The sequence below is a fragment of the Saccopteryx leptura genome, chromosome 9 (assembly GCF_036850995.1).
Source record: "Saccopteryx leptura isolate mSacLep1 chromosome 9, mSacLep1_pri_phased_curated, whole genome shotgun sequence".
Lineage (NCBI taxonomy): Eukaryota > Metazoa > Chordata > Mammalia > Chiroptera > Emballonuridae > Saccopteryx > Saccopteryx leptura.
In genome coordinates, this window is record NC_089511.1 from 21,332,194 (window position 1) to 21,360,084 (window position 27,891).

The window sequence follows — 27,891 nt, forward strand, 5'->3', positions numbered from 1 at the left end:
ATTGCTCCAAACTCTTGGAGGCAGCTTTAAGACTTTTTTTTTTTTTTTTGGCATTAGAGAAGGGGTATGTAATTTCCCCCTTTTCTCCACTCTAGACCTTTCCTCGCTATTTAAATATATTGGCTTTTTTTTCTTATGAATTTAATCTGAAATTATTTTTCACTGCCTTTATTACATCCCTGCTTTTGATGGCAAAATAGCTTCCTGTGTTTTGAAAACATCTGCTTTCCAGGTTTTACACAAGAAAATTGATTTTACTTTTCTCTTAAGTCCAGAAAGGTAGAAAGTTGGACTTGTTTCCAAGTGCAACTTTTCCTTTTCTTGTCTTTCCTTAAGTTACCCCCTTTCAATCCTGATCCACTTTCTTCCTTCTATTTCTTCTAATCATCACTCCTCTCTTCCCCTCTCCTTCTAAAGAACCAGAAAAGATTGATTTCATCTTATTTCAGAAGACAAAATTAACATATTATATATTTTTTGTCTAGTCTATGGTACGTGTTAAAGTTTTCTCCATATTTTCTCTATTTGTCCTCTGATTTGAGGGGAGGTAATTTTCCTCTAAAAATAAAATCTCAAATTTGCAATTTAAAGTGACCTCTATTCTAAGTCTCTGCTGCTTCTCTGCTCTTTCACTTGAATCTTTGCTCTAAGCTGTCCCACTCCAAAATTGCCCCCTTCTCTTTTCTTTGAAGATGCTCTCTCCTATTTAATTTAAACATTGCTGCGTTTGCTAAAAAAGAGAGAGAGAGAAAGAAAAAGGAAAAAAGAAAATCAAGAAAGAAAAAAAAAGAAAGAAAAAAATCTTTAAAAAAATCTTAACCAGGTCCCTATTGTTGCTTCTCTGCATTTCACTTCTCGGTGTGTGTGTGTGTGTGTGTGTGTGTGTGTGTGTGCGCGCGCGCGGGCGTGTGTGTGTGTGTGTGTGTGTGTGTGTGCATGTGTGTGTGTCTCGTGTGTATGTGTTTTTAATACATGCATAAACTTTTGGTGCCTCTCTCCCTCTTCCTGGGCTCTTCTCCCATCCTCTCTTCCTGCTCTCCTCGCCCTGCTCATCACTTTCCCCTGGTTTTTTTTTTTTCTCCCTTCCTCCCCTCTGCCTCCCTCCACCTCCCCCTTTTCTTTTTTGCTGAATCTTATTGATCCAGAAGGTGGCTAATTAGCCCTTCCCGTCGTGCCTGGGTAATGAAGCACATGCGCACTGAATTAATCACAGCCATTTTTTGCAGGAAACTAATTAGCAGAATAAAGATCCAAAGACTTTTTTTTCTTTTCACTCATCAGCTCCCACTTCCAGCGCGTCCCCTCCGACCGCTGCAGCCGCCGCCGCCGCCGCCTCCTCCTCCTCCTCCTCCCGGCCGCAGCCGCCGCCGCCGCCGCCTGCTTTGCATCCCAATTACAGCCTAGAGCCGCTGCCGCCGCCGCCGCCGCTTCTCCTCCGTGGCCCCTGCCCGCTCCGGGGGCTGTAAACTCCCCGCCAACCATGCTGCTCGGCGGCAGCGGCGGCGGCGGCTCCGGCTCCCCGGCTGCGGCCGCCTCCCGCCCCGGGCTCCGCCGAGCGCGCTCCAGCTCCGCCGCCGCCGCCGCCGCCGCCGCCGCCAGCAGCGCGTCCTCCGCCGCCGCCGACCCCCGCCAGCCGCCGCTGCTGCCTTGATGGGCTCCGCGGCCCGAGCGCCTCTTTTCGGGATTAAAAGCGCCGCCAGCTCCCGCCGCCGCCGCCGCCGCCAGCAGCGCCGCTGCAGCCGCCGCCGCCGGAGAAGCAACCGCGTAAGTGGCAACTTTTCCCTCTTTTTTTTTTTCCCGCCGCCGCCGCCGCCGCCTGCTCCTCCTCCTCCTCCCGCCGCCACCGCCCGGACGCGGGGCTCCTCGGGGCGCCCGGGCTGCTTTGCATGGGGCTTGTCCTGCCCCCTCCCGGCTCCCGCGCCCGGCCGCCGCCGCCGCCCGCGCTCCCCGCGCCCGCGCCTTGCTCGCTCGCTGCGTCCCGCTCTCCTTCCCCCTGCGCCAAACTTTCTCTTTCTCTTCTTCTTCCTCCTCCTCCCGCCGCCGTGGCCGCCGCCGAGCCCGGGCAGCCCCCTCCTCCCCGGCCCCCGCGCCGCCGCCGCCGGCGGCCGCCAGCGACCCCCGGGAGGGTGGAGGCGCCCGGGGCGAGGCCCGCGCAGCGAGTTTGGAGGCGCCGCCGGCCAGGGCCGGCCAGGGCGCGGGCCGAGGGCGGGAGGGCGGCCGGGGTCCGGGCGCCGAGACAAAGACCGCGGCCGGCGGCGCGGGGGGGGGGGGGCCGCGGTCCCGAGCGCCCCCGCCCCCGCCGCCCCCGGCCCCCAACTCTGCCCCACCCAGAAAGGCGCCGGGCCCCGGGCTGAGCCGCGGCGCGGGGCGCGCACCCGGCCGGGAGCAGTCGCCGTGGCCGCCGGTGCTGCCGCCGCCGCCGCCACCACCACCGCCGGCCGGCCGGCCGGGCGCCTTCCACGCCAGGGCTCGAATTGCCGGGGACGCGGCCGCCGGGCCGGAGTCCCGGGGTCCGAGAGGGGTTGAGGGGGCGAGGCGGCCGCCCGACCCCTCTACCTGCGCGCTTTCCTCCCTGCCCCACTGGCAGCGCTGCGAGCGCCGAGAGGGGACTCTGCCCTGGACACTAGGGGCTCCCGGGGGCTCGGGGCTGCGCCGCCGGCCAGGACTAGACCTAGCCGGGCCGGCCTCTCTTTGGCCAGCTTAGTTGAGAACCGTAGGAGGATTTCTTTCCTTTTTTCTTTATTTCTTTACTCTTTTTCTTTCTTTTTATCTCTTTTTTCTTCTTTTTTTTTTTTTTTTTTTTTTCGTTTTTGCTCACGGGAATCTGGGATTGTTTACGTTCTGTTCCCCACTCTCCTCGTCCTGCTCCACTCTTGATCATGTATTTTTTTCCCCATTAGATGCAAAACACACGTTCCTGAATTTTACATTATGACTTTTCATGTACATCTTTTTGCATATCTTTTGGAGAGTAGATCTAAGTGTGTTTTACGCAGTATTTAAATTGTGTATGGACTCAGTAATAGAAAGCTTTTTGGGAAACTACTAAATTTAAAAAAATACAATTTACTTTGCAAATTAATCTGTTGCTTAGAATCTGACTTTTGAGAGTGTGCAGTTCCTTCGACTGTGGCAAATTCTTTGATTACAAGTGCTTTCAAATATCACCCACTCTTAACTTTTACCCCTTGTTGCTTTGAAGTAGGGTAAATATGACAATTTTTATTGGTCTCAATTATTGAAACTTGATCTGAGGACTATATGGAAGAAGTAGTCTGACTGCTTTTTTCTGGCCTCTAGTTCTCTTGACTTTTAAAAGAGGGTTTGTTAAGTACCTTTAAAGAATATGACATACGGTGATCGCTTGGCTGTAATGCAAATTACAGAACATAAATTCACTATGGAATTAAAAAAGACTCCAGTCCTTTCAGTGGGGACACTTGAGGATTTATTATGTTTTTTTTTTAAATTACTTTTTTTCTCCCTATTTTGGGGGGATGGCTAGTTACAGACCAACTTATTTGGAGGTCTTTGGAGAGAGGCTTGGGAACTGGGAGAGGGGAGAAGATTGATCACAATCTGCATAATCGATAGGGCAGCATGCTGCAATCGTGTACCTACATTTACTGTAAATTTCTACAATATCTGCAGCGTGGGTGCTCCAGTGCTTTCCTCGGCCTCTTAGAGCGGATTTAGAGGCAGTACAAGCAGATATTACTGCCCAGTCCTTCAGAACAATATAGGGGAAGTCCGCTCTGAATGTGATACATTTAAAAACTCCATTTTACTGTACTTTTTTTTTTTTTAATTTTGAGAATCTGTTTACACGTGGGGGTTTCAGATATTGAACCGCCAAACTGTAGGTATCCTGTAGATCGAAAGAAGTGGAAAGAATTAAGGAGGTGGTATTAGGGATGGGAATTTGCTTATTGAATTACCACTTCCCGGGCTCTCTTCTCATCTAATGTTAGGTATTTTTAACTGGTGCAAGTAATTTAGAGGTACTAACGTGAGAGAGTAATACACCAGATTGAAGCAATGTCAAAAGTAAGGATTGATGTGTGTGTGTGTGTGTGTGAGAGAGAGAGAGAGAGAGAGATATTGAGGGAGAGAATACAGACACTTATAGTCAGGCTTGAAAGCTTGATGGTAGGTGAATCCATATTTGGAGATGATTTTGAAATAGTCTAGCACATGGTGCACGGACAGGATTTCGTAAAAAGTGTAGACGAAGTCAGTTTTTAAAAGATTGTGGTTTGGGAAGATGAGGTATGGGCAGGAAAACCCACTCTTAGGCCAGCAGCCTTCCTCTGTGTGTCTCCTCCCTTCCCCCTCCTCGAGTTTTAGTTTTTAATTACTTAATGCTGAAACGCACAGGGCTTATATAAATATTTGCAAGTGCTCTTTCCTATTGATTTCTCTGAATAAACTACCCTGCTCAGGTCCAGAGAGGAGACAACGTAGATCTGTGGACTTTTTAAACATATAAAGTCTCTGGAGGAGTGTTTCTGCATGCATGTGTTTATGGGTAGAGTTGTGGACATGAGGGTTTTGGGGACCCCCTGCAATGAGAGTTCAGGCTTTGGGTAGTACTATATGTGCTGAGAAAGCTGGGTTGGAGCTGGCCGCATGGCCTGGCAGTCCTGATGTGTGTGTGAGTGTGTGTGTGTGTGTGTGTGTGTGTGTGTACACACATACTGTGTGGGTGCCTGCACTGAGGGAGTCTGAATGCATATGCACCTACACTCTCCCCCACCCCACCCCCCATTAAATATGGAGTTTTCCAGGCCTCTGTGACTGCCTTCTCCTCAGGGTCACATTGAGTTCGAATCTGACCCAAAGGTGTAGGAATCCTGAGATGGGGAAATAAAAGAATATACAGAATTGGGGTCAGGTCAGCTGCTCAGAGGCCAAAACCCCTACAGCTGCTTTGATTTTATTTTTTTTGTGTATATTTTAGGCTCCTCCTGCCATGTTACAAATTGTGCCTCCCCCTCTCAGGTGCTTGCTCTGTAGTTTAAAGGCACCAGAGCCTCTGCCTGTGTAGTTGTCTGCTCCCAGCAAGATCAGAACCCCCACAATACCGAATCCAAAACAAAACAGGGGAGGAGAGGGAGGAAAAAAACCCTATTGAGTTCAGGCAAATAAGGTTGGGTCTCCAGATCCGATTACAAAGCAGCTTTGAATATGCAAGACAGCACACAAGACCAGTTAGTCCAGTTACAACAAACTATTAAGAGTGAGAGAGAGAGGGAGAGAGAGGGAGAGAAAGAGAAAAGGCAAGTTTAGGTCGTAATTTGTTAGTACAAGGGAAAGAATCCCACATAAAGCGGCCTCTTTTCTTCCCCCCTCCCTTTGCTGGCTCCGCGTACAGTTTACTCATCCTCTTCCGATTCGTCGACCGTGTAGGTTCTTTTATTAAAATCTTTTGGGTTTAGGAAGATCGCTGCAAGCAACACATTTTCTGTATTTTTCCCCCTTTATCTTAGAGAAGAGTTGGCAGGGGTTCTGTGGTTTGCAGTTACACAATATGTTATCATGTTTTTAATCACTAAATCATTGCAGTGGTTATAGATTTACAGTCTTGGGGTATTACAGAGAGGAGCAACGGCGGCTATATATACGCTTTTAAATTACACCCATGTAAACTGAGTGCAGCAGCTGTGAATATGGTCAGCAGACTTCAAATCCCCCCACCCCCAGCATCTTAGTTCTTTTTTCCTCTGTGATTTTTTTTTTTCAAATTGTTTGGTTTGCTTAATAGAAGCTATTCCCCCCTCTCCTGTATTCCTTGTCCTTTTTGCCCCCACCCCCACAAAAGAAAATCTTCATTTCAGACCACTAATCCCAGATAAACTAGAATTCAGACTTGGAAATGTAACTTTGGATCAGAGAGTAGAATACTAAACTGGGTTTCCTGAGAAATTCTCTTGGTGTCCATACTGACCTCTTCCTGCACAGGGATGGAGGGCTGATTGCACATCAGGAGGAGGGGGAGGCAGGAGCAAAGGGAGGCAGGCTTGTGGTGCTGGCCTGCTTGGAACCTCTAGTGTCCTGTCACCGCGAGCCCACTTTCAGCTTCTGTTTTTCATATTATTATGTAACAGAATCCTTGGCAGCATTAAAAATTCAGTATTACAAGCTGATTGTAATGCTGCCTCATTAGACAGCACTGTCTGGCCTTGTATTAAGTGAAACACAGAGCATGGTTTTTAGATTTATAAACACCAATAAATATTAAGGATCAGCAGAAGGGGGGGGGGAATAGTAAGCTGGGTTTTTGGCCCCTTCTGGTTTTTATATCCCCTCTCATCTTCTTCCCTTTAACGCCCCCCCCCCAATCTTCTCTCCTCCCCACCATGGTAACTGTTATCTGTTTTCTTGGGATGCTGATGTGTTGACCCTGGTGACATTTTAGGAGAGCTTTTTATAGAGTTATCGTGTGTACACAAAAGGTTTGGAAGTTTGTTTTGTTTTGATCTGCAGTAAACAGGTCCTTCACTTTGCTGATGTCATTTCCGTTCATATTTGAGTTGTTTATTGTGCTTCTTCGCAGGGCCCTCTCTTCCCTACCCCCACCTCGCTTTTTCAGCCGGAGCCTGTGGCTGCCTGGGGAAGGGGGGACACTCTCCCAAGCTGCCAGGTCTGGGTTCAGAGATTGAGAGTTGCATGTCACTGACTGTCCTAGGGTTCGTCCACTGGGGAACATGGCCCTAGCTTCGAGTCTGGCTGTACACTCCAACATCCACTTGCCCTGGTATTTTCATGGCATGCAGTGATTCATCTCGGCTTCCTTTCTCTGAAGCACGCCCTCCCCCCCCCCCCCCCACCTTGTCTATGTCTCTAATACATCGTTGTTATTGTCCACTTCTGCATGCGCCCTCCCCCCCCAACACCAACCTTGTAATGATGACTTTGATTCAGTTGCATATCTGAATCAAACTGACATTAGCAACTTCATGCATGCTGTGCAAAAAAGAAAATATTTCCAAGCCTTGCCCACAGCCTCCAGACCATCACCTTCCATCCCTGTTGCTGTTTTGTGAGTGGTTTTTTTTTTTTTTTTTTTTGGCGTTTGTTTTTCTGCTCTCTGCCTTTTCGGAGACGTCAAGGCCGCTCTGGTGTGACTAAAAATGACCGCCATGTCCAGAGTCTCTTATTTCCATATGATCTGCAGAGGGAATCCCCCCCCCCCCCTCCCACCTTCTCCAAAAATAAAAAGGTAGAGTGGGGAAAGGAAGGAAGAAAAACGGTAGGCCCTGAAGGCTTTCTTCTAATAAGATGATGAGTTTTAGGTTAAAAAAAATATATTATTGTTTTGTTCTTTCAGGTTTAGAAATAATAGGGAGAGAGGGAAAAGCAGTCATTAGGAAGTTCACTGAGCGGCTTTCCAACTAAGACGGGTGAAAAATGAACCTGCATTGACACTTGGCTCCCTGTGAAAGCCCCAGTAACCTCTCCCCCCTTCCGTGGCCCTGGCCTTTTGTTCCTGGAGAAGGGAGCTAAGGTGCTTTTTCTCCCAGACCAAAGGCAGCAGGCACGGAGTCCCCTTGTGTGCTCATCGCCTTTAGATGGCCTTCTCATGGTTATTGTCAATGCAGACTCCCCCAAACAATTGCTCTGGGGAGACACAAAAGCAAAAACATTTGTCCTATTTTTTTAACCTCTTTGTTTTAGAATTTTTTTTTTTTCATCCATTCTTTAAATTTCACAGTTTCTATTTGTCTGCAGAGAGACAAACGGAACAGCATGAAGCACATTTTTACCGTAGGCCTCACTGGCCGATTGGAACAGCCTCAATAGAAATCCAAATTCTAAAACACTGGCTGACTTGGAGGAGATGTGAAATTTCAGCTTGGAGCTCTTAAGTCAGATTAGCACGGATTTCGAACAAAATGCAACGAAAGGAAAAAGATAAGAGAATGGGATTCTAGAATCATCTGGGTTTGGAAGTGGGAAAAGGGTCATCTTTTGTTTATCTCTCAGAATCCCTCCCCAAGAAGTGATGGCTTGATGGGAAAGCATTGCAGACCCAAATGAAATTCTTCATTTAAAAAAAAAAAAAATTTGATCCTGGTGATTGTGCTCCTGATAGATGATTTAATTGATTGTTTTAATGCACGTGTAGGGGAACTGTTGCCACGTACAGTGGAGTTGATGCTGTGTTGAGATATACAAAACAAAACAAGGTTTATATAAAGAGGCCATATTCCCTCCCCCTTTTCTTTCCTCTCTTGTTTCCTTTTTCCTTTCTTCTGCCTCCAACCTGCTTCCCCTCCAAGAATTCAGTGGTATCAGGCCGAGTGCAACGGGATGTGTCAGCCAGGGCCGCAGGAACCCACCTCTGCTTCCTGGCCCAGACAAAGCGTCCCTCTCCTGTAATGTATGGACCCTGATTGCGATGCTGTCCTTAAGCATCTGCCTGCCTTTTCATTAAAATTCTCAATTTCAAGGTTTAGAAACACAAATGTAAGAATCCCCCTGGGTATAAAAGTCTTGCATGGCAAATTCTCCTTGCCCTTTCAGAAATAATATTTTTGTTTAAAAAAAAAAAAGAAAAAAGAAAAAAGAACAGTGTTTTTAAAACCTAATGTTTTAAAGCTGGTTTAAGGCAAGTTCTTTATTTTTGCTTTCCTAAGACTTAGGCTTTGTCAACTTAAAATTAATTTGGGCAAAGCCCTTCCTAATCACAGTTTTAAAAAAATGGTTACCCATTTGTGTCTTTCGTGTCTGTGTGTGTGTGTATGTGATTGACAGATTTAGGGTGTGAGCTGGGGAAAGTGGGTAAGGAAGCTAGATAATGGTCCACCTATGATTTGGGGGTAAAAAAGAATCTATGGAATTAGCATTGTAGCGATAGATGGTGGAGGCCTTGAGGTTTGTATCAGAGAAATGTGAATCAAAACATCTGTGTGTAGGCCTTGGCACAGCAGCCTGCAGTGGTTATGAAAGTGAGTGTGGGTTGTTCTGAGGAGAACTTGTATTCTGTTCTGTACTTAGGAGGGCCTGGCCACTCAGCGAGTACCAGCCCCCTAAATATAACTGCCTAGAAATGATGGGGTGAATTCGGGGCATGGAGTACAGTTCAGCTTCAGCTGTTTCTATGTTTAATTCAGGGACTATTTCTTTAAAAAAAAATATTTTTTTTTTTGCCTTCTCTGGCTTTTTTTCTTTGTTAAAAGCCCTAAGGTTATTTAAGCAATGGTGTTTTTTTTTTTTTTTTTAAATCAATGTGTATATATAATTTAGTAAAAATAGAAGATCTGGAAGAATACACAAATCAGCCTCAACCTAGTTGTGCTGTGAGAATAAGCCCAGGTTTAGCGAGATGTCAGAATGCTGACATCCATGTGTCTTCTTCGCTCAGAGGTCATCTGGATCTTTGCTGAAGCTAAAGGAGACAGCATTGGGGAGTGAGTGTGTGTGTGTGGAGAGAAGAGACCAGCTAGTTGGGGTTGGGGTCATTGTAATTGACCAGCCCGCTAAGTGTTAGGGGCCTGGCCTCTGGCTTGGACAGTGGGTAAGGGGAGGAGTAGGGAAGGGGTTAGCATTCCCTGACTTATTGTAAAATACTTATTCTTCGGCTATTGCCGATCATGCTTTCCAGATGAGCTGAGACTGGTTATGGAGAACTGGAAGGGAGGAATGGCCTTTTCTGAGAGCAGGTTTGTCAGCAGTGGCCAGGACAGGGCAGCGGGAGTGCTGGGCTGGGCTGGCACCACTGGGTAGTCGGTGGGCTGATCAGGCCGCTGTCCCTAGCAGAGCCAGGGCCTTCCAGGGTCTGAGGACAGTTATTTGCAATGTGCACATTGGAGAAACTGTTGATTCCCTTTGTAAGGGCTCAAGTTGCAATTTCCTTCGGAAGAGATATTATTCTTGTTGGTGATGAACATTAAGTTTTAGTAGAGGTAACAACACCCCAGTTTTTGTGCAATCCTTTATATTCCTAATAGTACAGAGGACATAGATGATCTGCCTGCAGATTACCTGTTAAAATTTTTGCCTGTAACAAAGGCAGGCTGGCCCAGGCCTTACCATGTATCTAGCTGGTGCTAGATGCAGATAAAGGGAAAGGGACCTTGGGTCACTCTCAGTTCTATTTGTCAGGCCTGTGAGGTGCAAAGAAGCCTGCAGTGTCTGCTCCTGGGGACCCTGGCAGTGCTAGGACAGATCCCCTTGGGGCCTTTTTCCCAACACCTTCTCACCCTTCCTGCCAGTGTTTTATAGCTGGTTCTTTGGGCTTACTAGCTTTTATTTTATTGAAGTTATTTATCTGTAGGCCCACAGGTTAATGATGTCACCAGATTACAAGGGTTGTCCCTTGTTAATAAAAGTTAAAACAAAGCAGCAAAATTAGATTTTCTGGGAGCATAAACATTTTCTTGCTTTCTTTAATTGATCTGACAGGCCCTGGGTGGCTTCCAGGTAAGAAATGGGACCCAGAGCCTTCACTCTCCCCTAGGAGATTTCCAGAGACATCTCTGTGTGCAGGGTGCGACGCTGCTTGTGTTAACTGCTAGCATCATCATCTTCATGTATTATTCATAGTCACCTTTTCAATTAAATTATTAATTGTTTTTTTTTTTTAAAAGGTGTTCTCAACTCATGTAGCTAATATAAATAATAGTGTGTTTTGGAAACACCACCTGTTCTTGGGCCTGAAGTCAGGCGGTCTGGAAACAGCTCCTCAGTGATCAGCCTCTGGTTTATGAAATCATCCTCTACTTTCCTTTTTTCGCTCTTCACTCCCCCCCCCCCCTCCCTCTGACTCTCTCATGTGTGACAGAATTTGGCTTGTGCTTTCCTTTGTCCCTAATCGGACATGATTCCCTAAAGGCCGTCTTTTCTCCCGGGGGCTCTCGCTGGGGAAGAAAAAAATTATTTTGGAGTCTCTTTCCTGAACTAAAGCGGAAAGAGGGGTTGGTTGTCTCCCAACGAGTTAGATATTTACATCAATTTGAACCCAAATTATATTATGTAAAATGCCTCCGACATGGTGACATGATAGTTTTCATCAGCCAAGCGTCCCTGTTCCTCCTGCATCAATGTGTGCTTAATGCTAATACGATTCCATACATACAGCGCCTCGCCTCCCGAGCTTATTATATTTCTAACACTTGCATGGTTCATTATTGTGCAGTCGGAAAGGACTCTCTCAAGGCTGTGGGGCCAGCCTGGGTGGGTGGCTTTTAGAAAGGGTAAAAAAGCAGGTGCCTTTCTGTGCTGAGAGAATCTGGAGTAAAGTCAGACTGAGCTTGGGATTCTGGCAGGGAGGACAAGGGACTTCCGGTGAGATTTCTGTGGTGCTCCCTGTGCATGCCAGAATGGAAAAGGTGAACCTGGGGAGATAGAGAGAAGTCTCCGCCAATTGCTTGGACCAACTGGGGTGGCCGTATGAAATCTGACCCCTGGGGTAGAATCTCCCTGTGAAGGGCATGATCTCTGCCTGAGCTGAACCTCTGTGGCTTTATAAGGCGAGTCCTTGTTAAATAGATTTAATTGCGAACCGAGACTCCTTTTCGCTTTTCTTCCTTTCTCTTTTTTCTTTCTTCTCTCTCAATAAAAACTCGATCCTTAAACTCTCAATGGAGAGTCAGGGATGTTTTTGTAAGTTTCTGCAGCTGAAAAACAGAAGTGCTCTGTAAAGCAGTTAATAGGATGGGTGTGTGTTTCAAATAAATTCCTGTCCACATTGGCTAATGTCCCCATTCTAGAGTGGCCTGGCCGTGACGTGGATGGGGCCCAGAGACCGATGGCTCCGGTTGGAAGACCCCAGGCTCTTTTTATGGCCGAGAGCGCGTCCCTTTCTTCTCGCTCGCTCTAGGCCGGCTCCTGACTTTTGATGAGTGAGGGTCAGCGCCTGGGAGGACTGGGCTTTGTTCCCATTGGGCGGGTTCTGGGGGAGGCGCAGGCCGAGCCGCTCAGGACTCCCGTCCCCAGGCGCGCGGCCCGGCCTGCCCGGAGGCCCATGCCCGGAGCGCGGCTGAGCGCTCGGGCCTCGCGCGCCGGCGTGTGTCCCCGTGTCCCCGCGGGCGCGGCCACTGCCGCTGCTGAGCACCCGGCCTGCGCCCAGCACGACTGTAGATGTCAGGCTTTGCCCGGGGAGCAGAGCAGCGGCGGGGCTGTGAGTTTCAAATTAACCTTCCGCTTTGTTGCTGTGTAATGTGGATCCCTGAAGGCCCCCCGCCCCGCCCGCCCCCCTTCCCAGGGCGGTGAGCGCTGCAAACTGCGAGTGGAGCTTCATTTACATAAAGCGATTCCGGGAGGGCAGCCGAGCTGGCGGTGGGCAGGCCAGGGACAGGGACGCAAGCGTCGCGCCCCTTGGGTGAATCCCGCTGCGTGCCCGGGACCCTCCCTCCCAGGGAGGGGCGACTGCCAGCCCCAGCGGCCACCATGAGCCCCCTTCCCCTGCCTGCGGCCCCCCTGCACCTAGGCAGAGCCACCTTGGGGCAGCGGGAGGTGGGGAGAATGCCGCCTGGGGTGGGTACATTTGGGGCTCGGGTGCTGCTGGAATTTCCCATTGTCGCGCATGCCCCAGCCCCCGGACCTGCAAGTGCCTCCTCCCTCCGGAGGTGTGCGGAGCCTTTGTGTGCCAGGTGAGTGGAGCCTCCGCCCCCGCTGGCCCGCCCGCCCGGTTCGTGCAGCCGGCCTGGAGCTGCGGGCAGGTGCTGCGAGTCTTGGCTGAACTTCCCATTCTCCTGGGGCGTGTGGGGGAAGGGCAGGCTTGGATGCACTTGAACTACTAGATCCAATTGGAACCTACCTGGGGTGAGAGTCTCTAAATTCTGCTGGGCACAGAGTAAAGCCCTTCCTTCCTCCCTCCCTCCCTTCTATCTTTTCTCTCCTCCCTCCTTCCTTATTTTGCTTTTGGATTAGTTCCTGCCTTCTGAATACTTGCGGTGCTGTTGTCATTTCGAAGTTTGGGTTTCTCCGCCTAAAAATGCACCCTTTTCAGCCCAAGAGAAATCACTGGTCAGTTCCAAACAATGTGCAAAATGTGCTTGCTGTGGAGCAGGTGAAGGGAGAATCAGAGTTTTGGGGCTGGAAGGCACCTTGGCAGACCCACTGGAACCCCCTCTCATTTCAGTGTGTTGGCACTCCGGGGGAAAACCAGAGCAGCGATCATTTCTGCAGGGCTGGGGGTGGTCCAGAGGGAGAGCCAGGTGGTGTCCTGTTCAAGGGGCGTGAGGAGTGCCCAGGTTAGGTCAGTAGCAAAAAAGAAAAGAAATGGAATCACTGTAGGCTGAGGGGGAAAAGAACTTTCTGGAAACCGGTCCTGTCTGCTTTAGACACAACCAAGCTCTAATGATGGGAGAACTTCTGGAGGGCAGACACCACAACTCACCCTGGGGTGGTCCGAGTGCACTGCCTGGCACATGGCACAAAGTCCATGAACTGGTTTAAATGAAACCTGGGAGCAGGTGAAGCCTAAAGGTTCATCCCTCCCCTCACCCTCTATCTGTGTCATTTAACTGGCCTTTGAAGACTCTAAAAGCCACTGACAGGTAATCTCTGAGAGGACACACTTGGGCACAGGGAGGAGGCCTTTCCCCGCAAACTGGGCCTGCTAGGTGGAATGTATCAAGGCGAAGCAAGGAAAGCAAACTTACACCTTGAAAGTGGAGAGTGAGAAAGTTACACGTCATCTGATTTCACCCATGCTTTGATATCTTTGGAGACAAGTCACTAAATAAATAGAGTATAATTTAAAGCTCATGCTAGCCTGGGAACGTCGTTTCTTTGCCATCACGCAGCAGGTGCGAGTCTGTAGAGTTGGCCCCTCGAGTCCCCCTCATTCCTAAATTCAGGAGGTGTCAAACCTTCATGTTCTTTTAATGGTTGTGGTTTCTGGATAGTTTTCAAGGGGAAACCCTAAAAAATCACGAGTTCCAGTAGGCTGGGCTGGAGAGGGAAGCCTGAGTGTGGGGGGTGAGATTGCATTTGAAAGGAAAATGTACACCTTCCAAGGTAACCTGAGCAAGGAAGGCTGAGGCCAGGAACTTGGGCCTGTTCCTTGTTATCAGAACTGCCACTGGCGGCCTGAGCCTCTGAAATCCTTTCGTTCCCCAACCCAAACACGAAAAGCAATTAGAGAACAGAGTTGGGGTGTGAGGGAAGTCAGGAGACCACAATTCTAAATAATAAAAGGGTTTCAAGAATGGAGTCATTGGAGGAGAGGTACAATATCTGGAGGTTTGCACACTTGTATCTGTGTTCACTGTACTTTGCAGAGACCCCAAAGGCCCCCCTTTCAGAGGGTGTGTGGCTGTGAAGGCCCAGAGAAAAATTTCCTCTCTTCCTTCCTAAATTACAGGACTAAGGAGATTGTCTGCATTTTGTTTCCAGCATGTTTTCAGGGAGCTTGTAAGTGCCTCTCAGAATGGGCTAGGGTCACACTTTGCTCTTTTATTTAATTACACAAGTGTTATTTAACAACATGGGGCAGATGCAGAAGCAAGCACTTTTATACTTAAAAACAGTCCTTTTGGAATCACAAGGAATTAAGTGGCTTGAAGACCTACTGTCTTTATGACACGGGTCTCCTTCCTTTCCCAGCCCTCTTTTGAAATGGCTGCACTTTCTGTGGGATAGAGCTGCTGTTTTCCAGTTCTTCTGAAAAACAGTTTTGATTGACAGGGCGCTATTGAGAAACCCTCGCTCACTCTTCCAAAATAAAAATTCTGAGCTGCTTCCCCAACCACCTGAAACTTTAATTTTGGTTTCTTCCCTTCTGTCTTTTATTTGCACAAATGAAGACTCAGGCTGGATGGAAAGGACCCAACTAAAACAGTGCGCTCAGCAGGCCTCAGTTTGTGTGTCCCCCCCCCCCCCAGGGCAGTGTAGGGGCCTTCCTTCTGGATACTTTGGGAACAGATTCAACTGCCATGTAAACTTGGTGCCAGTGGGACTGCCCAGTGGCAAGGAGCTAAAATAAGAGAGATTTCAGTTTTCATTATTGTGACTTTAAATGATGACCACTGGACACCTCCAGGACAGGCCTGGCTCACCTCGGGTGACCCAGGGGTTGTTAGTTCATCAGAATAAATACTAGCAAAATATCATCTGGGACTGGTGGTGATTTAGCTTGGTTCCTTTAGTTCTGGTCACAAGTGGTATCCAGGGAGCTGTGTCCTTCTTTGTCACTATGTCCTATTGTGTTTTTTTTTTTTGAACAGTGGGGATTTTTTTCTTTGTTTTTAAAGTGTTAGTGTAAGAAATATTCAAGGACCCAAAGCAGACTCTTACCTAAGAAATTTTTTTTTTTTTTTTTGCAGAGTTGCAACAGTTTTATGTTAAAAAAGTAAATAGTTAAGTGAGCAAGCAACATTTTCTAAAAGGGTAGGAAATTGGTGGGGATTACTTGAAAGGAAAAAAAGTGACTTGTCTTTGCACCCACTTTTGAAGGTAGCTAGCTTGCTCCTTAACCTGAGGGGCTTAGCCTCGTGTAGTAGGGGAGGCACCATGATTCTGCTTGAAGAAACTTGCGAGCTCCCTCTCACACTTGCCAGTATTACAAGGATAATGCACCTGACGGCCAACATCAGTAACCTCAAGAAGTACAGTATGTGCTGTGGTTTATACTTTCACTTGCTATTGAAATGGTTGCTTGCTCTTAGCCTGGCCTATTTCTGTAGTGCTCTGGCCTGCTGGCCTACTCTGGTCCCCAAGGCTGGTGTAATTAACCAGGATGGGGGCCGGTAGGGTGAAAACACAACAGGAAGGCAGATTCCATTACAGTGAACTTCATAGGGGTCTCCGCATGCTCTGACAGGAGAATTTGATGGTAATGGTGATTGTTCGAAATCACAGTTCAGACGCACCCTCCTCGGCCTGGGTTAGAAAATATGGTCAGAGAAAAAGAGGGACCTGGTTTTACTAGAATCCAGTCAAGGAAATTCCTTTGCAGGAGCTAATCTCAATCAAATATGAAAAGGTGCCTGTTCTGTCCAAAGCACAGTCTCCCGAGTCCTTAGGCTGCTCAGACTGAGAAACAAACACACAGAAGCTAAGACTGAGTCGAAGTGTCCCAAGGGAGAGACCCAGGCAGCTATCTTGGCTCATTGGCAAGCCACTGGCAAAACCCAGACTGAGGGGGAAGACTACAGAATCAACAACTGTCAGATTTCTTTTCTGTATGATTGAAAGTTGGCTACCAGATTGTTCTCTTTGAACATGTGCGAAGTGACAATCAGATGTTTAGAGCCCCACCCCCCTCACTAATATAGTAAATGACTTCTGTGTGGACAGGAACTGGGGAATTGAGGACAGCATTGTACCAGTGCTTCAAAAGCACAGAGACAACTTGAATGTTTTCTTCTGGTTTTCATTCTTGGGGACAGGGGACAAGATGGAAAGGACAAGGCGTTGAGTGGTCCTCCAGTGACGCGAGGTGTGTTTCTAGAGAGTTCTTCGCCCAAGGAAGTTGTCTTAGTTTCTTATTTGTTACTTTTAAAGATGTTATTTCTCCCTTAGATGTTTCTCCTCTTCTTCCACCCTTAATTTCTGGAGTTTCTCGCTTTGGCAGGGATAAGGGTGTAGTAGATAAAAACGGATCAGAGACACCGAAAGTTAGCGAGGTGGCTAATTTGGCTCCATTTCTGAGCAAGATTTCTGTTTTGTTGGTTTTAACCCCAGATAGGGCCTCTTAGCAAAATGCTTGGGTGCACTCTGCCTGTTGAGTAAGCCCTTCTCCCATCCCGTGGGATTAGGGTCCCCATGCAGTCCTGTCAGCACCAGGATTAATGCGTGGGGGTTCCGGTGTGCACCCCTCCAGGCAGGCCTTGGCAGGTCTCCTGTGTCCTGGGGGATGGAGTGGGGGAGGGTCTGAGGTGGTTCAGCTGCTCTTTCTTTGAATATTGTGCCACCTCCCAGCTTTTCCCATCCTCTTCAGTTCCTGCGGTGGGTCTAAGGCTTCTCTGGAAGGAGTGGGTGGGGTGGGCAAAAACACGTGCTCCCCTTCCGTCCTCTCCCTTCAGGCTGCTGCTGCTGCTGCTGCTGGTTTGGAACTGACCATCGAGGCCTCCCCCCCCCCAGCTCCCCCAGCCAGCTCCTTGTGAAGATGGGGAAGCACCTGATCCTTCTCCCCTTCTGTTCTGCTAATCACATAATGGCCTTAAAGGCTTTCTTAAATGATTATCTCGTCTTTAATTTTAAGTGGGTCTTTGGAGCAACAGTTGGGAGTTTATGGAATATCTTGAGTCATCTGTAGGGAGACTCTGAACTGGGAAAACAGGGCTCCCTTGGACTCTGTGAAAAGACGGTGGAATGTTCATCTGCTGCCGATTTCACGCACTGTCCTGAAAGTGATTTCAGCCCCAGACCTTTGATCTGAGAGTGAGACTTTCCCTACTGGTGTGCTTCTGGAGACAGGAGTTGGTGACTGCTCCCCTTCTTCCGTGTGTGTGTGTGTGTGTGTGTGTGTGTGTGTGTGTGTGTGTGTGTTTGGGGGGGGTGTTAGCTAAAGAGAAGTCTGAGAGAGAGAACCTGGGTGGGTAAGTGTGGCGGGGCCTTAGGGTCTGGGCAGGGGCAGTGTGTAGACTTCTTCACGGAAAGAAGGGCTGATTTGCTAGGGAGTCTTGGGGGGCGGTGGGCTAAAGAACAGTTTGTGTGTTTCCTGGCGGCGCCCAGATTTACCTGGGCATGTGACCGGAGAACAGTTCTCCTGAGTCTACTGGTCGAGCCCGATTTTGCACGAGGACCGTGCCCGTGCACACCTCTGTCGCAGGTCCTGCATTTCGGTATTGCAGTTCCAGTTCACAGGCAGCTGTCCGTCCGTCTGCTCACTTGAATCTCCTTAGTGGAGATCGGCTGGAGTCAGATTAGCCAAGTGAAAAAAGACCGAGGGGCTTAATTCGATACTTGATTTCAGCCCTGCCGCTCCGCCTCCCCCCCCCCACAAGTCATATAAGTGCCTGTTCAAATATGGAAGTCTCCCTTCTGTGTATAAAAAGCTCTTTTCAAAGCAGTTTAAACTCCTGTAAGTCTATAAAAAGTACGTATGTGTAGACATGAACTTTCTTGCTTCTCACGCTTCTGGTCTCCGCGCCTATTTTGGACAACTTTTCTTTGCCTGACATCTTCGTCCGGTGAAAATATGCCAGAGAACATGTGTGCCTTTTTTTTTTTTTTCTTCCTTCTCAGCAACTTTTCCCTCTGTTGTGTGTGTGTGTGTGTGTGTGTGTGTGTCTGTGTGTTTGAAACAGTTTTTCTGAACTGCTCAAGAAACAATGAAAGCCTCTTCCACCATTTCAGGCGCTGCTCTTTAAAATGCTCTTTGGCTCAGGGCCTTGGTTCTTAATGTCCATGTGGCGAGGAGAGGGAGTGGTTTGTGCTTTTCTTGTGACAGCTCCCTCTGTGTTTCTCCCTGGGTCATCTGCCTTGTTGCTGAGGTGACAGGTCAACCTCTGGGCCCCGTAAGGAAGAGGCCTTGTGAGGAGGAGGTGTGTGAGGAGGTCGATGTCACTGCTAAAGCAAACTGCTGATAAATGCCACCTCTGTTCTGTCAGGCCCTACAAGGGTATCGCTTTTCCATTCGGGCCTTGAAGACTGGCAGTCTGTGTACCTGGCAGTTTGAAGATGCGCTGCCCTGGGCCCACCTGTCTTACCTTTACCATGTGGTTCCGGGTAAGGCATGGCAGACGTGAAAATCACAGGAGTCCTCCTCAACGTTTTCAAAGGGAGGGGGGGGGGGTGTTGAAGTAGGCTTTTCTTTTAGTAGGTACAAAACCCAGACAGAGGTAACTGGGGGAAGCAGAGAACTCTTACACCTCTTGGGAAAGGCCTGTTCATTTATTTTGCCCTCACTGGGGAATCGATGATAACAGTTGTCCAGACAGTGGAGAAGCTAGACGGTGGTGGAGGAAATCCCGGTGCAGATTCCCGAGTGTCTCATGGGAGGGGAGGTACAGTCCTGCTCATTGGTGGAAGGAGTGAGATAATTACAAAATGAAACAGGGTAGGGTCCCGTTCCAGACTGGACCGGAGTGCCACTTATGAGTCAGCCCTTGAACCGGGGGCCCGTGGTTCACATTCAGTTTCCTGGCAGAAGCGGAGATGAATTCAATGAGCCTGCTCTTTGGGAGGCGGGCTTCTGCTAGTTACTGTGCTTTGGCCCGGATTCGTCTGCTGGGGTCATAGGCCACTCCGGCCTGGCTGTGTGACTGTGGACACTCTGCTTTAGCCCGAATCTGTCTGCTGGGGTCATAGGCCACTCCGGCCTGGCTGTGTGACTGTGGACCAGTCATTGAACCTCTGAGCCTTCCTCTCTTCATCTGTAAAATGGGCATAAAAAGACGCCTCCCATTTATGGTGGGAATTAAGTGAAATAGAAAACGAGGCTTTACAGAGCTCATAGCATATCAGAGTCGCTTCTCCACGAAGGTTGGTTCCATCCCCACATTCTTTTCCTTGGTGTTTCTTTTGTTGCTGCCAGTGGCCTCTCTCTGCTCCCGTCTCTGCCCCAACACCCTGGACGAGAGAAACTAAAAGGCCCAGCGTTTCTCTCGCTCTTCCCTCACAGGCTGGGAAGAGAGCCAGCTCTTTTTGACATCCTGTAACTGAGTTGAGGAGTGAAAGGGTCTGAAGTAGACGGTGTCCTCGTCCTCTCCAGCCCCCCCCTCACGTGCCCCCCCCTCACGTGCCCCCCCACCCCCACCCCCAGCTGGCAGGCAGCCCCCTCAATGACCCACCTAGAGAGGCCTTCCCAGGCTGGCTTGTATATGCTAATAGGCCTGACTTGTCCTGGCTTGTTTGTAGTGATTTGTGGAGGCATTTATATGCAAATACTATCAACTTGCTGAGTTAATTATCATGTGCCCTCCCCGCACCCCCTTCCTGCACGGCCTCCCAGCCAGGCTCATCTCTGTGCTCTTCCTGTCTCTGCCTCCCGCGCAGTCCCTTCCTGCCCCTGCAGGCCCAATCACAGCTCCTCCACTGCCGCTCTGTCGCCGTCACAGGAACCTGTGTGGTCAGGGCTGGGGGAACTGGGCCGGCCAGCGGCTGCCCAATTTCAATCCTTCGTGAGAGAGGCATCACTTTGTGTGCAGGGCGTCTGGCTCCCGTGGCTCTGAGCTTTAAACCCTGTTTTCCCCCCCCTTCTCCTGGCTTGAAAAACAGACCTGTCCAGACCTATCAACCCCTTGACACTCAGTGCTCAGTCTGGTGAGAGACTGAATGTCGTTTTAACATTTTTGTTATTTTTATTTGCCCACATTGTTTATCCCTCTAAAACTTGTTGCTAATTCTAAAACCTGCGGAGAAGCCATTTTGCAAAGCGATGCCCCTGTCAAACCTCTGGCCCTGGAAATCTGAGTGTTAAAAGTATGTTTGCTTGGACCTCAGGTCCAGCCCTTTCCTGGTCATGTCTGGGCACTGTTTACATGTGGGGCTGATAATTCTCTGTTGGGGGAAGGGGTCATCCTGTGCACCAGAGGACGTTTAAGCAGCGTCATAGCCACCACATCATCTCCACTGGATGCCAGTAGCACCCTGCCCACCCCCCCCATCCCGTCGTGACATTAAAAAAAAAAGTCTCCAGAAGTTGCCCATCGCTGCTGGGAGGCAGAATTGCCCCCAGTTGAGAATCCCCGAGCTAGAGATTGCATTTGTTTCTGTGGGTTAAAGAGACCTGAGATTCCGCCTCTTGCAAGTGAGATGAACTTGGTGAGCATCCTCTGAGTCTGTGATCTGACCTAGCTGATGTCAGATACAGCCACTGGCTTAGTTTTATGCCCTTTTTAGCATTTAGAAGTGAAGCCTCTCCTTCCAGGGCATGGCGACGGGCTTGCATTTGAGACAGTGACGGTTTCACCGCCCCCCCTCCGAGAGTGCTACCCCAGAGAAGTGGAACTCGAGCCCCATGCACGATTGTATATTTTCTAACGGTCCCTTTAATAAAATGCAAAGAGGAACAGGTGGGATTAAACTGAAAAAAAATATATTTTATGCAATTCACAATATCACCATGAGGTCTCTTTTCCAACTGTTGGAACTAGCTGTGTTCCCAGTACTTGGGAACCGCATGTGGCCGGTGGCTTCCATGTGGACGGCGCGGCAATACCTGGGAAGATTCTGGCCCTTTCTGTCTGTTTTCTACAGTTACTGAGTCTGGGAGAAAGTTTTTTCCTTCTCTCTCTCTCTTTCTCAAAAAAAAAAAAAAAAAAAAGGCTTTGTGTTTATTTTCTGAAAAGTAGGGCCTTGGCCACACAGCTGCAGTCAGAGCAGAGGCCCAGGGAGCTGGCCTCTAATCTCTGGGGAAGCTCCCGGCCTTGGTGGGGGAGGCCCTCTGGGCAGCACCTTGGGCCCGGCCTGGCAGGAGGGTAAATATTCTGAGGGTTCAGTGTACTCTCTCACACCGCAAAGACTAATGGTTCGGGTTAATTTTGTGTACAAGGCCCCTTTTGTTGGAGAAGGGGGTGAAAGTCCGCAGCTGTGACCGGAAACAGGGGATGGGCCTACTGGGATGACCTTGTTTTGGAAAATCTAAATGGAACACTAATGGCAGAGATCTAAGACGGGTGATGTATGTGTGTGTTTGGGCCTAAAGATAAGGCGAAGAGTATTTTAAAAGTTACTTTCGTGCCACCTCCCAGATAACCACGGGCCTGGGGCCAGTTACAATTTATGGCAAGCTGGTGGTCAGGCCTGTGAGCTGGCCTCTTTTTATCTTTGAAGTCCAGGCCCCGTAGCTTAACTGGTGGTGCTCTGTTTGTTTATTTTGTCATTTTCTTTTGGAAGGAGGGGCAGTGGGGGCTGATCCGTTTCTGCAGTGAAGCACAGTGGCATTTGGTAGTGCACACAGGAACAGCCCTGTGTGCCCCAGGACCTGTCACTCCTTGCTGCCCCTAATAACAATGTGCAGGGGGGCATCGCATCGTAGAGGTGCTGGTCGTCTAGAGGGCAGGCCCACGCCTTGTCCCTCTGGTGCCACAAGCCCGCCAGAGATGTGTGCTGGGGAGGAGGTGTGGAGGACTTAATATAGCTCAGAGCCCCAGGTTTCTCTCGTCTCTGAGGTCAGCCTTTTCCTGTCGCCTCTTGAGTTACTGAAACGGCATTCAGTACGCCCAACACGCTTTCCTAGCAAACAGGCCAGTTTTGGGTGGCGAGGTCCTAGCCTTTTCTGGACAACAGATGAGCGGTGGTATCTTTTGTCACCTAGTGGGACCCTCTTTCATCCCCACAGTGACTCATTCCCTGAACACCGCTCATCTTACTACAGTTGACACATCCCGAAGTTCACAAAGTCGCCATGAATTTGATTGACGTGTTCGAATAGTGACTGGATGCTCCTCTTCCAGCTCCTCCCCCTCCAAAGCCCATGTTCCCAAAAAAGAACCTTGCACTGAAAAACACAAGCTGTGTTCTTGAAAAAGTATGTTCGTGAGCTGGGGGAACTTCACTTTTCATGATATATTAAAACTTAAAAAAAAATTTATTGATTGATTTTAGAAAGGGAGAGAGACAGAGAGAGAAAGAAACATTGATTTGTGGTTTCACTCATTCATGCATTGACAGGTTGACTTTTGTATCCTTGGTGTATGACACTAACCAATTCAGCTACCCGACCAAAGTTTATGATACATTTTATGATCTGGGCACTGCTTATATCTTGCACTGTCTCTTATTTGCACTTTGACAGGGTATAGTTTTGGGAACTCTTTCTAGGGGTGGACAATAAGATAAAATAGAATGTTGTTTCGATTTTGGGCCTTCATCTACAAAACAACTTCTTCTTTATCACAGATTATAGTGGATGTATGGATATCTTTTTTTTTTTTGAAGGGTTGAGAATGTGGTCTAAGGTCCCTTCAGACTTTTCACTTTGCCTGTCCCATAAGCCACTGCCATCTGCTTTAAAAAAAAAAAAAAAAAAAAAAAATTATTTCATTTTAAATCCTCAAAGACAAAGGGACCTGGAAGCTCAGACCTGTCCTGCCACATTCCTGAGTAATTTGGTTTTGATTAACCCAAGGAGAAAAGTTGGTTTCTCCTAGCGACCGAGGGGATCAAAGCGCCAGGAGGGGCAGGTCCCCTAATTCACGCAGCTTCCCTCCCCTCCCCCCACGGCCTTCCTGGCCCCGTTCCCCCTCCCTGGCGGTTTCAGCCTCCCCCTCTTTAGAGAAAGCCCGAGCAGGAGTTATTTCCACTTTCTGACTTTCAGAGAAGTGGAAGTGTATCATAGAGCTTTGGATGGACAGAGCAGGGAGCCCCCCCCCCCCCCCCCCCCCCGGTTCCTTTTCTTCCTAAACTCCCTTTCCCCCCACAAAGCTGCAAAGCACATTCCTGTGCTAATCCGGCTGCGGGAGGAATGCAAATGGCTGTGATTGTGTGCCCCAGGACGGGCCTTCCGCATCTGGGCGGCTTTTCTTCTTCCAGGAGGTGGCTAAAAAGTTCATTTACATGGAGAAATGAGACTGGCCTGTGATCCCTAGGGTAGGATGAGCCACTTTCTAATAGGAAAGGGGCCGTTCCTGTGTTCTCTGCCCCTTTCTTTCCCTTCCTTTCCCTTCCCTTCCCTTTCCACCTACTCTTCAGTGTGTGTGGATGGGGGTGGGGTGCCAGGCTCCTGCTGGGTATATTTTATGGAAAGGGCAGTTAGAAGATAGAACTCTGATAGTAAGAAATCAAGCTTGGAGTATTTGACAAGTCTCATAACAAGTAATCCTTGTATGAAACCACAACAAACAACTTACTATTATTATTATTTAAAGCAAACGATTGGTCTCAGAAGTAATCGATAACATTCTGGAAGAGGTGCGCCATGCCACTGACCTGGTATAACTTCTGACACTCACCCGTCTGTCCTCCCATCTTTTTTTTTTTTTTTTTTTTTAAACTTGCAATTTGGTCACAGGTTAGTTGGATAGTAACATTTTCCAGCATAATTAAAAGTATCCTTTGGGAGTTGGTATGTTGTAGCTTTAAGGGAAATGTTCAAAATAGACAAGAAAATTCTGTCTGTCATATTCAAGAATACTTGATTCCTGGCTGAAAGTTGAAAGACAGGCCCAGGTTCTAGAACAGCTCCGTCCAGCAAAAATTAACAAGAAACTGATGAGATTAATTTTAAGAAGGTATTTTATTTAGCTCAGTATATCTGAAGTGTTATTTTGATGTGTAATCAATATAAAGGAAACTATTGAGACATTTTACATTCTTTGAAAGCAGATACTGACAGCCTCTCTCAGTTGGGACTAGCCACGTTTCCTAGGCTCAGTAGCCACAAGGGGCTGGTGGCTACCTACTAGACAGGGCAGGACAGGGCAAGGGCTGCCCAGGGCTCGTCGGAGACATTTGGTACATGGAGTGGTGTCAATCCTTGTCCCTTGTAACCAGTTGCTTACATTATTGGAGTTCAGGGGGTGCGGGCTGTGTCCACATAATTTCTTCTGTAAAAAACTACACAGCGCCTCGAACATCCTCATGGGGTTGTTAGGAAGCAAAAACGTGGTGCCGCTCTGCAGACGTTTTGTAAACTGCTTCATGGCATGCAGGCGGGAGGTGGGGGTCCCTGCCCGGTTTTGGGGCAAGAGCAGGCCAGGCCAGTCCTCATTTGTGTGAGTCTGCTGTGTTTATCACAACAGTTTTATGGCTCTCTGTGTTACCCACTCTTTATTCATGAAATCGCCCATTGGTAGGGCTGCAGGAAACTTCTAATAGGGGTCCCCAAACTTTTTACACAGAGGGCCAGTTCACTGTCCCTCAGACCGTTGGAGGGCCACCACATACAGTGCTCCTCTCATTGACCACCAATGAAAGAGATGCCCCTTCCGGAAATGTGGGGTGGGGTGGGGGCGATAAATGGCCTCAGGGGGCCACATGTGGCCCGCTGGCCATAGTTTGGGGACGCCTGTTCTAGAACCAGTCCTTTCGCCCTGTCCTTGGTGGTTCACTAGCGTGTGGTGGGATGGGGCTCAGGCGAATGCGGGGCCCTGGACACATGGGTAGGCTGTACACTCTCCTCCCTGCCATCCCTGGCCCTGGCTCTTGCTTTGTGTTGCTGGGAGGGGCCAGAGACCTCGCCCTCCCTGCTCAGGTGTGAAGTACCACACCTGTTGACCTGTTCACCAGTCCCAACAACAGACCACCTCTCCTCTTCCCATTGTGTTTAGTGGGATTTCTGATTCCTTACATTATCTTAATGGCACACCCGTGGAGTCCTCTTTCCCCAGTCTAGGACCACGGGCACCTTCGGTTAGAGGAGGAGAAAAAGGGAGGGACGGGGAGTGATAAGGAAAAATCGGAAATCGCCTTGCATGGGAGGATAAGGGAGATGCTAGAGGCAACACGTTCCAGCCTGGACTCTTGTTTTTTTTTTTTTTTTTTAAAGGCTATTCATATTCTGTTGTTCACTCCTGAAGTGACTTCTCAAAGCTGAATGATCATGAGTCCTCCTAACACGACAGCTTGTGTGAGTCTATAGCAAGGCAGGCTGTGTCCACTGGCTTCAGCGGCCAGAAGGAGCAGTGGCCCACGGTGGCCCACGGAGGCCCACGGAGGATGCGCCTCCTTGCAGAGCCGTGGTTAAAGTACCGGGGTTTTCTCACCATCGATCTTCGCGTTCCTTAGTCGATGCACGCGCTAAGAACAGTTTTCCTTCTTGGACGTTGCTGGGCCCGGATCATCCCGCCAGCGTCTGCCCGTGCGAGGGCCCCCTGGGGGAGGAGAGTGGGATTTGTGCCCCGGGTAAGCTGAGAGGCCGGTGTGGGTTTGGGGGGTTTAGGGGTTTAGGAGGGAGGTATCTAATTCCTTCAGCGGGCGGCCTCCTGTTCAGGCAGGAAAAAAACTGTGAAAGTGTGAGCTGGGGTGGCCCGGCGCCGGCCTCTGCTGGGGACAGAGGAGTGCAGCTGTCTGACCTCGGGTGAAAAGTTCAAATCTGCATTTAAAAGGAGTGCCAGCTCCCCCCCCCCCCCCAGTCAAGTTGAAACCGTTCACGTTTTTTTTTTTAGAGGATATGATCAGGCCTTGTGCTGACACCAGGCAGCTCTTAGTTCACTTCTGCCGTGACCTGAGGCTGCTGGGGGCTCCCCGGGAGCCGGGAGAGGGGTGCGGGGGTCGGGGGGGGGCACTCTGGTTATGCTCAGTTAGTTCTCCAGGGACAATAGTAATCTAGGACAAACGCCCCCTGATGTGCCTGGGAGGAGAGACGCTTCTTCCTCTGTCAGCCCTTCCATCTTCCCCTGGGAGCTTTCAGGGCCTCCCAGGGCTCCGTCAGGATGGGCCATGGGGGGTCCTGAAGGGCCCAGACTTGCAGAGAGAAGCAGGGATGGGCTGGGCCGGGCCGGGCTGGGGAGCCTGGCCTCTGTCTGTCTGCAGCGTGGAGATGTGACAGCCTCAGCGCTCTCCCTCGCTCTCCATCCTGCTCCCCCGCACCGAGGGGGGTCCGGCCCCTGCCCAGCCAGGAGCCCCTCCGCTCGGCCTCCGATTTGTTTACTTGAGCATTAGGTGAATGTAAACAGTTCAGCCTCTCTGATTTTATATCCCTAAAGGGTCTGAGTGTGAATACAAATGGGTATTAGGCCCCTGTGGTTTCAGTGACTCTCTCCACCCCCTCCCGTTGCTAACTGGCAGGTCTCTAACCTGTCGGGAGGAAGAGGCCCTCCCCCTGCCAGCTTCGGGACTTGGCTGTCTCCTTTTCTTTTCTTTTTTTTTTTGGGGGGGGCGGGGGGTTTGAATGCTGAGATTTAAAAAGTGATGTTGGGAGGCTCCCCTCTGTAGGACCGAAAGTTTAATAGAGCAGAGAGCAAAGTTTCTGTTCTGAAAAAATCTATATTTTGATCTCTAGTTTGGGGAGGAAGAGAAGTTTCCTAGATTCCTGTCACTTTGTCAGATGCACTTGTGGATCCCGGCTCTGGTTAAACTAATACTTGAACGCTGACCAGGTGGCATAATGTCCCTTCGATGCATCTTTCCGAATCCTTTTCCTTGTGTCAAGGGAAATGGGGGATTTAGGCTTATGGACCCCCAGCCCCTGTAAGCAGCGTGGTCTCTAGGGAGGGATCTCTACTTGGTCAGCTTAATACAGAGTCCTGCTTTCTCCCTGACCTGGGAACTCAGTGTTGAGGGCCACCCCAGGTCCCTTCTCCCATGAGCTCTAGAAAGCACATTCTGTGAAGGGGTCTGGCATTCCTTCTGAAGCCCCAGTGCCCTCACTCCCCCCTTCCAACTCCTACTGTGCCCCCCCTCGAAGTCCCAGTGAGTGGGGAGCCCTTCTTTGCAGCCAGAGGGCCATTGTGACCTGCAGAAGGAAGGAAGGAGCAGAACGTCCCCCTCTCCGCCCTCCCCCCCCCCCCCCGTGTGTGTGTTCTGGTTCATGCATTCAAGGCCCAGGCAGTTCTGTTCCCTGTGGTGGCTCCCAGTCCAGTCACGCCATCACGGGGACATTTTAATTAGCAGTGCCTTAGTCATTAGTGAGTTATTGTTTTTGTCTGGAAACACTTAAGTACTGTTTACTCGATGTCTCAACGAAATACAAAACAGCAATTAAGCAGAAATTTGTTGTATGAGGCAGGAACCGAAATGGGTTGTCAAAGCAGGTCGAGGTTCCCCTAAACCAAGCAAAACCGCTCGCTCTTCCCTTCGGCCTCCTGATACTGGCAGGGCTGCAAAGCCCGTGTCCCCGCGACCTGCCCCCTAGAGTTACCTGATAGAAATACTCGGAACTGTGTCTTCCTGTGTCCTTCCTTTGTTTTTAGATTGGATGAAGTGTTCGTGTTTACCCCTGTCCCCCACCCCGCTATGTTGATGCCTGCCTGGGATAGTTGAAAAAAAAAAAAAAAAAAACTTTTGCAAAATGAAGATGAATTATTTGTGAAAACTCTTGCATGTCCTTGCCTGATGATTTATAGAACTTGAATGTATTTTCTTTATGTTTCTTGAGACCAGGTGCCATTG

At 49.3% G+C, this 27,891-nt stretch overlaps 1 protein-coding gene across 3 annotated transcripts in view; it reads left to right on the forward strand.

Annotated features, from left to right (window-relative positions):
- The first annotated feature begins 1,646 nt into the window (after positions 1-1,646).
- Positions 1,647-27,891, forward strand: part of ZFHX3 (zinc finger homeobox 3) — a 257,518-nt gene continuing 231,273 nt past the window's right edge. For 2 of the 3 annotated variants that reach the window (XM_066349959.1, XM_066349961.1), the window contains exon 1: positions 1,647-1,764. The gene's annotated coding sequence lies outside the window, so the exon portion shown is untranslated. Of the gene's footprint in view, positions 1,765-12,463; positions 12,597-27,891 lie in introns of those variants that run through there. The other variant, XM_066349960.1, reaches the window with a different exon arrangement.